Here is a 16070-nt window from a genome sequence, read left to right on the forward strand (position 1 = left end):
AGGAGAGCAAATGAGAGTTAAGAGAATACAGAAACAAGTTAGTTTCACTGGAGTCTGTAACTGACAGAAAGATGTTAATGCATTAAAATCACTGAGAATATTATATAGAGAAGGTAAAAGCAATCAAGATACCCTGTGGTTTAACTAGTAAGCACACTGCTTAATAACTATCTGCTTTTGTACACATTCGACAAAAATCTTGATTATCGACTTGCATTTTTCTTACCCTAATACACTATTTTACAACGCATGGCTCAAAATTGTCATTTTTATCTGTGCCCTGATTGGTTACACATACATAGAGTTTCCCTAAATATTTAACTGCCTTTCTACCTTATCCTCACGCATCCTCCAGTCGCCTGCTCCGAGGTTACCAACTCAGAATGCAGCAAGAGCCTCTGCAGCTGCTACAACTGGTAGAAGTGGGTTAGGCAGACGGTTGCTCAACAATGACCCATCAAGGACTATAGTTGTAGAAGGGAGAGGGGAGACAGGTATCATATTTCCTGCCTGAGATGTCTACTGAATGGTAGCAATTGCAGTGAATCCAGCTCACTGTCTCAACAGCCACTCACCTGCCCTGTCTCCTCCCCTGTCTCATAACTGGACCAGCAGTTACACAGCTGTATAGCCTTGTCTCCCTGTCTCATTTTCCCCGGAGCTCCGTCAGCAAAGAGTAGCAACAGCAACTGGAGAAGCGGCAGCCAGAGATAGGCAGGGCTGGTGCTTGCAGCCGTGCAAATCGCCGCCTCCTCAACACACACACACACACACACACTGCACAGACTTCCAATATCACCGCGTCTTGATATAAGGACTAAGAGAGACTAGAGAAGAGCGTTAGTCACGGACAACAGGTATTTCATCTCTGACAAATTGCTGCCTTGCGCTGCTTGTTGGTTTGGCTGATAAAATAATCATTTGTGATCTCTAGCTTGAGTGGGAGCCTGGAGGACTGGAGGTGGCCGCGACAGAGGAGCGGGGATGAAGTGGGAGGAGTGAGAGGTGGGGAATGGGGATGCTAAAGATGACTTTCGGGCTCCGGAAACCTACGTCTTTCAGCCTCCGCTGTTTTTGAGTTGCAAATGATCAGAGACGGGTGAACCGCAGGCAGCCCGTGTTGCTGCCTGGAAGTAGATTTCCATCTTTCAGACACTAGTTCCAATGGGCCGGGTGTTCTGGAAGGGGGCGGCAGTGGGGAGGAGGATGCTGTGAGCAGAGTTCTTGAAGCTCCGCTCCTCTGGGGAAGCCGAGCTGTGTGGGAGCCTTCTTACTGTGCGGGGAGCGTGTGAATTGGAAAGGATCCTGAGAGCTGGCTAGTCCCGGTTCCTCTCCGGAAAAGCAGTGGCTCTGGCTTCAGAGATGCGCCCAGCTTTCGCCCGCATCGCACTGCAGTAAGTTAAACTGGACATGGTTGGCAAGTGGAGTGGCTTCTGGGTACGTGGTACGGGGGGAGGGAAGCTGAGAAGAAATGGGGAGGAAAGTTAGAAAAGCGTAGCTTTGAATTCCCCGTGAAATGTTACATCGGTTCGTCTCCCTGACTCCTGTCCTAGTTATGCGATCGTAGGGGTGCTCTGTGATTTGCTGGCGGATGCCGCTTGTGCATTAGCTATGCAGAAAGTGCCCTGTCCATTGTGATTTTAGGCAACACAACTGGTGAATGTTTTCTCATTTAATTCCAAGAGTGATCTCCTGAAAGTTACCAGTGAGATAGGTAATTCATAAAGAGGTTGGTTTAGACTTTCAAATGCCCTAGTTAATTGGTACAAGTTCCAGCCCAGATTTATTCTTAATCCGTGAACTAAGCAAGCAAGCAAACGGAAGTCTTTGATTTACCTTATTAAAATAAAATGTGAAGTGGGTCTCTAGATAATGCTAGCAAACAGCCTAAGCCACACTGATGATATGGTAAACATTCAAATAGTCTTTAGTGGGTGCTGCATGGAGGGTTCCCTTAGTTTCCTCCTGCTACAATAATCTCCTCCGCTTGCTGAACGGTCTCTTTCTTGTGATTTTAAAGTGGTGATTTTTACATAAACGGCTCTATACTTAGAAACCAAGCGGCATTGTGTTCCCTGGCAGAAAACGAAGGCTTAAAACTTTTAAAAAAACAACTTCAACTGGTTGCTCAAATTGCAGATAACCAACTCCTTTAAAAACAGGTCAGCAAGGGCCAGTCCATTGTAAAGCAAATGACCAAAGAAACATGAATGCCAGCGGAATACTAAAGGTCTTTTCTAGGATGAGAATCAGAAATCATTAGTCTAAAAATGTTGGGGTACCTAACAGGTCCTCTTGCATTGATCAGATTTTATAGTTGGGGGTTGGGGAGGAAAATTCCTTCAAGCAGAAAGGGTACATGACACAAAAATGTTAGACTTAGTTGGAGGATCATTGGAGAAAACACCATGTGAGTACATTTTTCTCCAAGAAAGATTATTGACAAAACAGAAATTACCTAAAAGAGAGTCTAGGATTTTAAGCTGGATACTTCCATAAGCTAGCATAAATTCCATAGGATTAGACGGCTTCAAAATTTATGAAATAACTGTTGTGAAAAGCAAACTAATTCTGAAATCCTCTGTCTTTAGAAAAGAGGTAACTAAGGACTACTCTTATGCTATAATTTCAGTTTTAAATTGTTACTCTTTCTCTAATCCACCAAATCTTTGTGCTTTTACCAAAAATAAAACACGTCAAGAATGGCATTAGAATTGTGTTGAGTAATTTTCTACTCATCGTGGGATCTCCAGATATAAAGGCTTACTTAATATTTTTTGGCATTACGGGAGTTCCCAATTTGTTATAGGCGATCCTTTCCACACACGTACATAGTATCCCTGTGCATAAAGTCTACATGTGACTTTGTGAATCACTGAGTAAAATGTAACTCAGGGGATATATTTGCTACAATAGTGCATACATGAGGGTGAGTAAAAATTTTTGACAGCAATGAGAAAAAGAAAAGTCTCTATGAGGAATAGAAGAATATGGTTGGAGCACATTCACAAGCAGTTCCTTGATACTCTACAGTAGACTATCATTACCTGAACTCTGTATGTAGTTAAAGAGAAGGAAAAGTAGGCTAAGAGCACTGATAGAAACTTGACAATATTTCTTTAGATATAGAAAGTTCTGTAGCTGGAGTTGAGTGGTGGCAATGCCTTTGCTTCCTACTCTCTTGTCCTACTCGTAAGCAAAGCTCAGGGAAGAAGATTGTCACAATCATTTGTGAAATAAAACAATTATTTAAATTGTTTTTAAAATTGCAGTTAAAATCATTGGTGAGTTTGCTGGGATTGTGCCTGAACTAGTATCCTGTGAGTAATATCCTATGAGGCTTTTTCGTGCCCACTATTGAAAGAAGGGAGAGTTGTAGCCATACAAGCCAGACAAAGATAGCTCCTGATCACTAAATCAGAATCTGCCTACTAATAACAACTGTGATGCGACGGATAGGCTTGAAATGACACTTTGAGATGATCTTTTCCTGAATGCTTCTCCTGACTGCCTTCAGGAACAGAGCTGTATTTATATATGCACGATACTGTTGCAGTATTCTCTTAAGAGTAATACCTCTAGCCGAGGAGCACTTGCCCAGAGCAAACTCCAGGAAACATTCTGAAGAAGCCTATTCCTATTACCTCTCTCCCAGCAATAGCATTTTCTCTCTCTTGTAAAACACTAACGCAAATTCTAACCAAGTGAGTTGCATATGGTATGTCCCGATACCATAGTCAATACCTTGGGTATTTACTATGAAGAAGGTTCAACTACTTGATAGCCCTGGATTATTTTCGCATGTGCTTTGTTCATCACACAATGAATGAGCAGTGGTGGTTATTCTGAGTGCAGTAGTTGCAGGTACTGGGTCAAGAGCTTTAAATATGGCCTCTCATTTACGGTATAGTAGCTGCAGGAGGGAGATGGCATTTTCTCCCCTTTAGAAAACCTCAAACTCAGAAGGAATAAACACATTTCTGAAAGCAATATATTTAGTGAATGCTGGGTTAGAGTTAACCTCTAGGTGTGACTCACTCTAATTCTTAATTCTTTGCTACTTAAAAAACAATTAAAATGGTACTCTACTATGGATCAGGGTGGGAGGTAAGCATATTATTTTGTGGATGCTGTGGATGGGTAGTGCTTGAGAACTGTTCCTTTGCTCATGATACATAAGATTGGATCCACCTAAACTGGAATCTACCTGCATTGACCCCAGATCCAAACTTGGCATACTCGCCATTCCAATTTCAGGCTCTGCTTTGGCTGCACAGACTCTGGAAATGAACGTGAGGACATTGCCAGGAAGGAAGATAATGCACTTAATATGGAGAAAAGTTGGAAGATCCAAACACAGAGGGGTATAAAAAGAAAAGAATCATATAGTAGAAGCCTAGTCCAAAAATATGTCCACATTCTTTGTCCTGAGGGACACTAAATAAAAACTCTTTGGGCTGTGTGTGGGGTAGAGATCTTCAGTCACAGATGAAGTACAGACTCAAAACATCTCTTTAAATAGTTGTAAGGTCTTATTAGAAAAAGATTATGCTTGTCATCAGATAATCTCTTTACATACTGTTTTTAAAAGTGGAAAAACAATGATTCAATGAAAAGTTGGGGAGAAAGGCCAGATGCTGACCGAAGAGGTAAAAAAGTAATTGGAAATATCACTGGTTCTGGCTTAATCATTTTCTGAAAATTGGCCAGGAAGTAAAAGGCCATCTTTAACTGGTTAGGATAAAAACAAAATGGTTCATTTAGGTAGAACGTGAAGTGTTACAGACTAACATGATTACTCTCACTTGTCTTCTTATCACAGAAGACAAACACTAACAAGGAATAAAATGAAAATGTTACAGGCGTACAGCCAAACAATATTTTAAGATTGTTCTTTCTCAGCATGCTAAATTTAAACAGCCGGAATTCTTTTTTAAGGATTTTCTGAGTCAACAATTTGAAATGAAGGATTTGTCTTTTAACAGGGAGTTTGTATTGCATTGTAAATTTGAAACACAATGTCCTCAACTCAGTTACTTTTGATTGGCAATGTGCCAATCACTATAGCTGCAAGGAACACAAAAGCTGTTACCTTCAAAATCAGAGGATAAATGGGCACGCTCCGTAAGCGAACTTGATGCTCCTGGGCTATTGTCAGATGCGTATGTGGTGACAGAGTTTTGCAAATACATTCACATTGTTGGCCCTGATTCATTCTCTTGTCGTTTGCGACACTTCAGGTTAGGGCTGGGAAGAGTTAGCTTTCAGGATGGATTTTTGAATGTGGTGCTAAAATCGGCTTCCTTGCCCATTGCTTCTCTTCGTCTTCTAGTTTAAAAATAATGATAGTAACATTTATTGAGTGCTTACTACATGGCAGTTGCCTTTATAGCTATTTTGAATATTTAATCTTGATCATACCCTTATGGGATAATTTTTTTATTATCCTCATTCTCATTTTATAAAAGAGCAAACTGGAGGACGACAGGGTTAACTAACTTGACACAGTTACAAACTAGTAGGAATAGAGCCGAGGTTTGAACCCAGCAGTCTAGCTCTAGAGACCATTCTTTTTAATCAAAAGGCTCTAGATCGGCTGTTAACTGCCGCTGGTTGATTATAACCCTCCACAGCTCATGCGATGTTGCACCTTCCTTTTCTCTGCTTACATTTACCGCTCAGTAATTTACTTTTGGACACCCAAACTCCTCTGCCCTCTCTCCACGCTAATGTGTTTTGATACTGTGTCTTTGTCTCTTAAGCTTCTACTCTAGTATCAAGACACTCTGAGGTATCTATTTGTATTCTACCACGAACCCACAGTCTTTCTGTGTGGTTCCACTGAATCTTGTGGAACTTTTGTTATTGAATATGTCGCAGAGAATAGAAATAATCTATTTTCTGCATTGAGGAAGGGGATCAGCCTTGTTTATCTTTGGAAGTTAATGCTTAACACAGTGTCTAATACAATATTGGAGCTTAATAAACACTTCTTTTAATAAACTGTATTACAGGCTCTAATTCTATCCGCTGAAGGAGCAGGTAATCCCACTTTCACAATATTTAGCCTTTGCCCCCAACTCACCAAAGACTAGAGAATTGGCTTTCAAATATAAACTATAATGTCTTAGATCAAGAGCGTGTTTTAATAAGTAGAAGTCATGATTAGTATAAAATTACTCAGAACACATTTATTACCTTCTATGGTATGACATATTTAGAATACATGGAACAATATTTTGGAATATGGCAGATAAAATATTTATTTCCAAATCACAAAATTAAAATTTCTATGGATACCTATTTTCTGGTTTCAGGTTATTGATGTATCCCTAGAGGGGGAAAAAAAACCGAATAGTAGAATAAGTGGTTCATCAAAGACATTTCGCTCTTGTGGGACAATAGTGTGAAGTTGTGAAAAAGTAATTTTTAATTATTTCTTTAACTCTTACCCCTTGAGAAAAAACACACCTATTTTAATTGAGCCATAGCTCACAAATCGTGGATCATATCTGCAAGCAGACATTCAAGACTTCATTACCACTAGAGAAGATTAAAGCGATGGTTGCTGGTGGAAAAATCAGTCTACAAACCACATCCCACAAATTATCAATTTATGTGATAATTCAAATTCTATTTTTAAATGTTTTATGCATTTATTTCATGTAGTATTTAAATATTATAGCTATGTGAACTGTATAACACACAAGGCTTTCCAAATAAATTTCTTTTTTAAAAGTACCATCTTAGGTCAAATCGTTCTATTTTAGTCTTCTTTCTAATCCACATGAATCAGTTATCAAATAATCAGGGGAAGGACAGATGGGATGAGAAGTGCGTAGCTGTTTAAAATGTCTTTAGAGTTTCATCAATAGAGTAATCTCAGAATGAGTTTCCCCCAGTGAGACAGCTGGGCCGTGCTTTATAATACGCTTTCTCTCAGCATCCCAAGTTGTATATTGTGTTTTGGTTGTTCATAATGAGATGGAATTGTGAAAAAGGATATGGAGAAGTCAACTCTCTATATAATTTCTCAATATGAAAAGAAGCTTTATTGAGTTTCATCATTTTATTAGTTTTGATGATATAAAGCTTGAAACATAGTTTCTGCATTCAAACCGTCTGGATGTAAAATCCTTAGTACCTGGATGGATTTGAGTAAGTAACTTAAATTCTATGCTTTAGACTTCTCTTTGTAAAACAGGGTTAATAAAAATGCAATCCATTACTTAGAATTAAATGATTTAATCATGGATGTAAGGGGCTTAAACAGAATGCACACAATAAACATTAAAAAATATTAGCTCTTTATTATTTCCATTTTCCTTGGATTATTGTCTCAGAGAAAAAGTATCAATAGTAAAGAAAATGTTCCAAATAAAATCGAAATCTAAAAATATTTATTAGTTTTATATTAATAAAATATTTAAATTTATTAAATATTATTATAAACACTCTGTAAGATTTCATTACTTACCCTTGTGCCCAAAATATTCTTATTAAACTATAAAAAAGAGATAACTATTAACATAGATAAGTTAGACAGCACAGGTAAAATACCTAGAAGAGTGCTGGCATGCAATTAATGCTCAGAAATTTTAATTCCCTTTCCCTTATGTGAAATGATGATGAAAGGTCTTTCATTTTTTTCTCCTCTGACCTTCTTAAAACATAGTCATAGCTATCATCATTTAATAACAGAAGGATATTCTGTTTTGCTCTGTATTGGCTACTGTGCTATTTGTACCTAAGCATGTTGGGGAAACATGACCTGTGATGTGAGGAAACCTGTTAGTGTCTAGATCAGACTCCCTTTGAATTCCATGAACAGAAAAGGAGGGAGAAACAGAGGTACAAGCATGACAAGATCCTTGACCTGAAAACAAAACTTCAGGCAGAAAAGATGAGTTTGTAGTTTATTCGGTAACTTGTTTTGCTGAGACAGAAAATACAAGAAAGTGTTTCTTGTTTGGCTCTTGACCAAGAAATCTGTTTTTTGGTTCCTTAATGAAAAGAAATATGGGCTGGGGAATTCTCACTTGTCTTGCCTTTCCTAACGTGTATGTTGGAGATCGTCAGTAATAGCTAGTTCTGGGAAGTTTAAGGTTCATATAGAGATATGAAAACTACCCCTTAGAGACAGAACTACTTACTTATACCATGCCCCTGTATCCTTTTCATCCTTCAGTCATTGATGGGCTACTCTGTGTCAGGCACTCTGCCAGATCAGTGGAAGAAGTGGAATGGATGGAAAAGTTCTTATAGTACTAAAGGTTGCCCTTTGGTGAAAGACAGATGCGAACAGACCTAAACAAAGAAACAAGTGCATGATTATTTGTTGTAATAGTGCTGAGAAAGGAACAAAGAGCTGATGCTGAGATGAGCAGAAGATTCTATTTATATAATAGGGAAATAATATAATTAGTAGGAGAACAAGCTGGTTTCAGGATGCATGAGGACCACTCCAGCCTCACCTGCAAACCCACATTAATGCTGTTTTTCACTGTACACCTGGTCTGTCTTGTTGACAGTGAGTATAAGAGGTGACAGTGAGTAGAAGAGGCTTAAACATCTGAAGCAATTCTTAAGACCAAAACAGATGAATTCATAGTGAATCAGAATTTTAGAATTATTAAGCAAAACATTTTCATTCAGTCAAAAACATAACTCCCACATTGCTTTTCCTATTACCTGTATATTACAGGATTATTTCACTTTGGACAGCTTTTAAAGATTAGAAAAATGCAAGTACTTAATGTTGCTTAGTAACTTCTCTTGCCTGTCATTTGGGCTGCACATAAACAACTTGTAACTTCCCTACACTTGTTCCAAATAGACAAAGGGCATGCAAGAGGATGAGTCAGTCATTTTGCTATTGTGTTGTTTTTAATGAGAATTCTGATTACTAGGAAGGGTGTTCTATTATGTAATGTTGTTTGTTAGGATATATATTAGAAGTTTCTATTTGGCAAATAGAGATTATTTCTTTGTTACACATTAAAGGTAACATAGCATAAAAGCCATTTAGGGGAGCACTGTTGTTTTGGGTGTCTGGTTTTGAATGTACTCTATCTAAACGCTGCTAGACAAAGTATTCTGAAGGTGAAGTGATAAGGTTTTTGAGCTTCAAGTGGAAATTTTGTTTTAGAACTGTTAATGCTTTTATTGTCCAAGCTGCCTGCATGGTGGTACATTTGGTGCTTAGGCAACTATATTATCATTTTAGGAGCGCTTTCAGAAAACAAAACAAAACAATGACTTGAATGTGGCTGTAATTACATTGCAATGGTTAGGCAATGTCTTGAAATTAGTGACATTGTAGAAAACAAAACACAAAAAGAATATGTTAGATTTGATGTATATGTCAGTGTATAGCAGTGCCATATTGATCAGAAGTCTTTTTCCACTAAGAAATTTACAAGCTACATTAAAGAAATTAGTGCCTGTGTCTTATCATCATGGAGCATCCTGATCAAAGAGAAAGTGACATCCTCCCTGGTTCTTTAACATGTGTTTTGCTGATCCTCATGAGTTAAAATTCAAACTATGTTAAGAGATAAAGACTTTTTGAGGAATGCTAATATGTATGTTAAAAGAGGAAAAGAGAAAGATACTTTCCTTATTTAAATATTAAAATTGAACCGTTTTTTATTTTAAGAACTTCTTATAGTCCTTCACATGTGAAATCGGCATCTCTAAAACAGGATTTAGTATAAACTTCCTGGCCTTGTTTAATCACAGAACCTCTCCTTCTGGAAGCATCTTTGAAAACCCTGGAGCACATTTTAGAAAGTGCTGGTCTACGGGCATTTAACTATTCATTGAAAATTTTTTAGCACCTACCATACATCAGAGTAGTAGGTTTTGGAAAGAGAATTATGAATACAACCTGACTTTGACATTATGTAGATCCTATACTGAGGGTTGTAGGAAGACACATATAGAAATTACAATACCATGGGCTATGTGCAGTTGTAGAAGTAGGCATGTGTTGCCATAGGAGATGGGAGAACAAGAGACTCAGGAATTATTCAGATAATTTAGAATTTGAGTTACATCTTGAGGGGAGAATAGGAATTTACTCAAGAAGGGACAATAAAAACAATTCCCAAGATTTACCTAAAAATCATTATTCTTTTATCCTCCCGTGAAAAAGAATATTTCTTTCATTTATTCAAGCATAATTCTAGAGTGAACAGTTGGTTATACGATTAAAGAGATGACAGCAATGAACTTGGAAAGAGATACATAAATTTGGTGGTATAGATGGGGAATGAAGTCTTTGGCATCACTACAAATCCCTAGGAAGGGAACGTAGAGTGAAAAAGGAGGTAATTTTAGGAACAAATCTTGACATATCCTAATACTTTTAGAGTGCATTGGAATACATCAGTTCGCAAAGAATGAAAATGATTCATCATAGAGGAGGAAAACAACAACAGAAACCTGGCAAGTTCTAAAGACCAGGAAAAAATGTCTTACAAGAATGGCAAAGTAATCGTCACTGTTGGAGGTTGCTGAGAGATTAATTGAGATAAGGGCTAAAACATAAGCACTGGATTTGAACATTGGAAGATCACTGGTGATCTTAGCTAAACATGTATCGCTGGAGTGATGAGGGGTGAAACCCAGACAAAAACTTGTTGAATGAGTAGGAGTTCAGGAAATGGAAACAAAGTGACTCATTCGAAGAGTTAATCTGTGAAGGTTTAAAAAAACATAGAGCTGGTTCTGGAGAATAGAAGTTTGAAAGAGCCTTTACTTTTCTGAATTGGGAATTTTTGATTGTTTAAATATCAATGAAAAATGTGTGAATAGAAATATGGGGGATACATATACATATATGGAAAAGAGAATGCATGTCCAAGAACGTGGAACTGAATAAGATCTAAGACATATAGGCTATTGATTGACTTTGACCAGAAGGTACACTGCCTATAATGAAAGAGCAGAGAAAAGAAAGAATATAACAATTTGAACGGGTATTTAGGTTTTATAGTCATAAGTTAGGGATATTTCTGGAATTTAAGTTTCCTTTGTAGAGTTCGAACAAGGTGGAGAACATCTCAAGTTTGTAGATAAAGTTAGACAAGTTTTTGACCAGAGGCATATGCTATGATCTGGGCAGGTAGGGGCGGACGTTTGACTATATGATCATGAATTTACAATGACAATTTCCCTCAATGTGTAACTTTATTCAGTTGTTCAGAATGTGGCATAGAAAACATAAAGTTGGTCCAAGATGTATGTACGTTTTTAGTTTGCCTTGACTTACATTACTGCCATCTACTCCTCAGTGTCACCTATTACCTTCCTTATTACTCCTGATTTAGAAGTCTGTATGGCAGTGTTTCTTTATCTATATCTCTTAGGATATCCATTAGGATTGGCTAAAGTACGTAGGTAAGGTAAGTCAACTACCCTTGGCAGAAATCCCTTAATCACCTTACCTTCGTTGACACTCCACTTCCTTCCATAGTATCCACTGGGCAATGCCTCCATGCTGGATCTTGGTATTATCTGGAACTTCTCAACTTTGAAATCATGAGATACAATAAAATAATCACATTGCTCTCTCTTCCTCCCGTCCATATCCAGTAGCTTGACCCGCCTCATTTTCTTCCATGACTTTTCTCGTCTTCTTCCTTTCTTTTCTCATTTTCCCTACACTCGTTCAGATGAGATCTAGTACACAACGTGAATAGCTCTCTTGCATAATTCTTTATTTCCTCGCAGTACTCTTTTCCTTCCTTTTTCTATCTGGCAAAATCCTTATTGTTTCTCAACTGAGCAATCTGGATTTGCATTTTCACTTGGGGTATTGAATGCTATTGAAAATCACGAAGCTGTGAAAACCGGTGTGATAATAAGTCTATGATCTCTCATCCCAGTCTGACCCTGGTAATTCTTCTAAATGTCCATGTTTTATTTTTCTTTTCACTGTCCACAGCAGCTTTCTTATAAAGCCAAGCCACCCATGTACTTCATGGTTTTTTTTGAAAAGAGAAACAAGTATTTTGACTTCTTCTTTGTGTCGTTTATTTTTATTTTGGGTACTGGCATTTAGACATTTGAATTAAATTTGGATTTTAATTTAAAAATTATTAATATCCATAGCGACTTCAACCTGCTTCTCTCCACCCATCACCTTCTCTGTATCCCTTGTTTTTACACAAAACTTCACGACACGGTCCCTCTTTATCTCTTCGACAATACCTACTGCCACTTTGTTCTCTTCCAATCTAATGTTCCTTTGGCATTAAGCTGCTTAAAGTATTCATTCTTTCACTGCTACTTTTCCACTTTACTTGTCTTCCTATTTGGTCTCTGGTTCTTTGTTTTTTTCCAGTGGTTTGAGCATTGCCTGGCATAAAACAGGTACCTAAAAAGCAGCATTAAATAGATGAACTGTGATAATGCCCGTTTCTTGATTGGGGATGGTGAATTATCTTATAAAGCATCTCTCTGGGTCAGCAGTGTTTTCAATGTTTTTTATACATTTATGAAGAGGTAAGTGACATCTTCACTCTCTGAAATGCAGCCTATTACGGTATATATGGAGTTTGGAACTATTAGTGGTTTTGGGCATCTACTTGGTGCTTTGGAATTTCTCTGTGGATGACGAGGAAGTACTTGTACCCCCTCTTGGTCCATTTATCAGTATGGTTTATACTGACGCTGAACAAATACCTGTACATTAGCATATTTTCCCCTCTTTCATACTTGACAGTAATACCTATATTTTCTCATTCTGGAGATAATATTCAATAATGCTATTCTATCTTGAGAGTATGAAATTATTTTTAATTTGACTAAATGTAGCCATTGGAGCTTTCTTTATCCAATCTCAGAAGCTTAAGTTGGATTTAGGCATTTATTTGTGGCATTCTTTGAATTGATCATTGGTATTCAGATTGCCAACCTGGATATAAAGAGGAGGGATGAAGGTTATTTTCAGTATCTGACAAGAACAAGCATGGAGTTTTCAAAGTCTTATTGGAAGTAAACAGAAGGCTAAGAGGTCACACATGTGGGGAGAATAGACGATTAACTAGTGTATTTTCCCTGGTGCTATGTCACTTTCTCAGAGTCTCACGTAAATTATAATATGCTCATAGTAATGGAAAGAAAATATTTTTCTCAGACATATCCAATATTTACTATATGAAGTGTGAAAAAATGCTTATTAAGGATTTTTGTCATGATTTCCAGGTTCACTTCAGGAGTGGGTGGTCACTTGTGCTAGGACTTCGTTTCTTACAACACTATTCCCACATCATTCTTTCCATGGAAACAAATATTAACCAATGAGATAAATGAAGCCTTTTTAGGGACAAAGCATGATTTGTGTCAAACTGTAGCTTCAAATTGGATTTGTTCATAGTAGTATACTAGTCTGTTTTGCAAGTTTGCATTTCTCATGTATCAAAAATCATGATATTTAACTTCAGAAATCATAAAATGATATTGTTCCTGGAACAACTTTTAAATATCTGGTATTTCTTTCCCAAGTAATTTTGCACAAGTCATATAAATAGGGTTAGCTGTGACCTAAAAATGTATACTCAGTCATTTTGTCTGGAACACAATATAGTATGTGCCCTTATTAATTGAAACTGTGGGAGTTTTAATGGTATAACTTTGCAAGATAATGGAAACTGTACGGGATGAAAAGACTCTCAGGCTGAGGAATATCATTAGATTTTACGGTCAGGCAAACTCTGACAAGTTGATGCATTTTTTAATGCATACATGTTTTACTTTTCCTCTTTTCCATTCGTTTTAGACATCACCCCAAGGGGTTAATGTATTTCCATATTATATTTATCCCAGGCCAAACAGAAAAAAAATTGAAAAACGTATTTTGACTTAGCAGAAATACTTCCTTAATAGGTCTGAGTTAGTAATGATGTCTACTTCTTTCAAGTCAAAGTTATCTCTATCGTATATTGTTCAGATTCCACCAATTCTACATTTTTTGTTTTTGTTAGTTTAGAGTGGAATTTTGTGTATTTATTTTAGGACTGTTCCTTTCCATTTCTAGTTTAGATTGCGTAGAGTTTGAGTATAAACTATTAATTGATCCCTATGAAACTTGTTTTTTCTTATACAATGAGCAAAATTTTGGTGGTCTGTTCCTACCCGAGGATTATTTATTCTTTGCCAGCTGGATACGCAACTTCAGTTTCCTAAACCAAGCAGTGATTTGTGAGATGAGCTTCCTCTCCCATTTCCCATCTCCTTTCAAGCGGGCTTTTTGGTGGGCCATAGCCGGGTCTACTGCACTGGAAGTTTAGATGTTCTAAAAAAGCACTAAGAAATAAAATGCAGATGTGTTTATCTGAAATGCAACAAGAAGCTCCCCAAAATGAAAGGGGCTAGCCCTTTAGTCCTGACATTACCTCCCATTCAGATGGTTATGAGATCAAATTCCCATGTTCTGCACTTTGCTGACTGAGAGGATTCCTCCCTCTGCATGGAATGCTGGTAGAACTGAACTTTGGATATGCCCTTGTGTGGAATAAAACAAAGCCTCAGGAAGCCTCTATTCACTTGCATTCTTAATCTTGTGTTTATTCTTCACAAAGATAATTTGCTGGTATGATGGTAAATCAAAGTGAATGCTAAACATAGCTGGGTCATGGTCCTCAGTCTTGCCAATGCTAGAACTTGAACGACCCTTTTGTTCTGACCAGCTTAGAGTGTTTAGTGAACTGGCTCATACACTTATAACTGCTTTTTTAATAATGTGATTAGCATTTCCTGGCTGCTGCAGTCCATGATGTTACTCTTTCACCCAGAGTCACACACCGAGATGCAAGCTTATAGTCTAGCTAAGTGTTTTCAAAATCATTAAACTTAAAAATTATGACAGGCCAGGAAATACTGTGCTGACCGAATCTTTATGTACTCACACTTCACAGTTTCAATACTTAAGAAGCTTCAAACACTGCCTACTTGTAGACAACTTTGAAACTTAATTTCACAATAGTGTTCTATCCTGACAATTTTCAGATATATAAAACCTTCTTTACACAAAGAAGAAAATGAAGGGATGGAACCAAGGGAAATATTGAGGAATTAACAAATATTCTCTTTTAGATTTCTCAGTCTTTTATTTGTATTCCAGTTTCACTTTGCTTTTAAATCTATCAGTGACTTTTTATTTTATTTTCCTTATACTAACAAATAAGGGGGTATCATTGATATTTTCGCTATGAAGCCTGAAATGCGAAATGAAATATCATGTATTCTAAGCGATTATCAGTCCTCACAACTTTCGGATGTATAGCTCCTTATTCACACAAAGAGGAAAATGAAGAGGGACAGTCCTTTAGGATTTAAGATGCCCAGTAAGGAAGGGGACTCTTTAACTATGGGGAAGAGGGGTATGGCTGCGTTTGTGCAGGAAATTTCAGCACTGGTGTATGGAATGAAAGAAACCCATGTGTTCAGAATAGTATGTACCATATCATGCCTACCTTTGGAGCCTCTGTCTCTGTACCTCCCACTACTTCCTTAGCCAATTACCATCTGCTATCAGTATACACCATACTTAAATTGGCCTTAAAATGACTTAATAATTTCCTAATTATTAAACACATTTTCCTTTTATCCCTTGTTGTCCTCACTTTTCCTGATTTTAATAGCTTCACTCCTTGTTGCAACTCTGTCCTCCTTTGTCATTGGTAACATTGCACTACCCTGATGTTATTTCTACTTATTCAAGCAGTCAAAAAGCATTTAATAACTACCATTCAACAGGCACTGGAAAAACAATGGTAATCAAACACGTAAGAGGTTTCTGTCTCCATTGAGTTTTCAGTGTAGTGACAGTGATTGATATTATCTATGATCGATATTCACAAATATATTTTCAGCAGCTACTTGATGCCAGGTGCTGTTCTAGACATTGGAAATACACTTTTAAAGTAGCATATTTTAAAATTTACATTTTCTTGGAGGAGCTAGAGAGCCAAAATTAAATATGTAATACAATTATATATATATGTGATGAAGAAAATAAGTCAGGGCAAGAGGAACAAGAGTGATGGAGAGTGGGTGCTATT

General features: G+C 37.3%; 1 protein-coding gene across 3 annotated transcripts in view; it reads left to right on the forward strand.

The window, feature by feature from the left end:
• DGKB (diacylglycerol kinase beta) overlaps positions 1 to 16070 on the forward strand; it is an 812604-nt gene that overhangs the window by 68024 nt on the left and 728510 nt on the right. Inside the window, exon 1 of one of the 3 annotated variants that reach the window (XM_064380346.1) lies at positions 499 to 857. The exons of 1 other annotated variant lie outside the window; for it this stretch is intronic. The gene's annotated coding sequence lies outside the window, so the exon portion shown is untranslated. Of the gene's footprint in view, positions 1 to 498; positions 858 to 982; positions 1395 to 16070 lie in introns of those variants that run through there. One more of the 3 variants, XM_064380345.1, reaches the window with a different exon arrangement.

Source organism: Aotus nancymaae, unplaced genomic scaffold (genome assembly GCF_030222135.1).
Source record: "Aotus nancymaae isolate 86718 unplaced genomic scaffold, 86718_ANA_hifiasm-v0.15.2.pri h1tg000025l, whole genome shotgun sequence".
Lineage (NCBI taxonomy): Eukaryota > Metazoa > Chordata > Mammalia > Primates > Aotidae > Aotus > Aotus nancymaae.